This window comes from Amaranthus tricolor, chromosome 14 (assembly GCF_026212465.1).
Source record: "Amaranthus tricolor cultivar Red isolate AtriRed21 chromosome 14, ASM2621246v1, whole genome shotgun sequence".
Classification (NCBI taxonomy): Eukaryota; Viridiplantae; Streptophyta; class Magnoliopsida; order Caryophyllales; family Amaranthaceae; genus Amaranthus; species Amaranthus tricolor.
The window spans coordinates 15766863-15767706 of NC_080060.1; positions in this window are offsets into that span (position 1 = coordinate 15766863).

Below are 844 nucleotides of genomic sequence, written 5' to 3' on the forward strand. Positions count from 1 at the left end.
GTTTTTAGAAATAAAGAAGCCAGCCTCATTTTTTGGAAATTAGCTTTGAAAAACCGAAAAAAAAAAAAAAAGCAAGCAGGGGGTCCAGGAAAAGCTCCGCAACTTAAAGCCCAACATTTCCTTTGCAAATAAACCATGTGGACTAAGATAATTAGAACTGCTCCTCTTGGACGAGACAGTTTCATAATGAGACCTTCAATTTGGGCCGGCATAATTCACGCGTGTAACAACCTGAGTATTTTTCAATTTTGATTTTAAAGGTATCAATTTTGATCTTAAAGGTATTAACTTTCAAAATTGATACCTTTAAGGTCAAAATTAATAAATGCCTAAAATTAAAATGTTGTTACACGCGTGAATTGAGCCGGCCAAAATTAACGGTCTTATAATGATACCGTCTCGTCCAAGTTTTTGCGTACTTAAAATCATAAAAAGGGATTTGAAAACAAAGGCCCAGGTGGGAAACTTGCTATTTTTGTTTTATAATTATAATTTTTCATTTTTCTTTTTGGACACCAGATTTATCTTTTTGTCCCCACTATTTTCATAGTCCTTTTGGCCCTATTATTTTCATAGTATTAGTCATGATTTATCATGAAATTAAACATTAATAGAATTAAAACTTATAATTATACTTAAACTTTTATATCTTGGTATACATAATATACTTAAGACTTACACCATTTATACTCTAAATTATCCAACTATAATTAGCAAATTTTCATTCTAATGAGAATTACTTAATGAAGAGATAATATTTTCTTAATTAACCAGCTTAGAGCATGTTTAATTCTCTCGATTTTTATTGATTTAATTGATTTTTACTAATTTTTTTACTTATTTT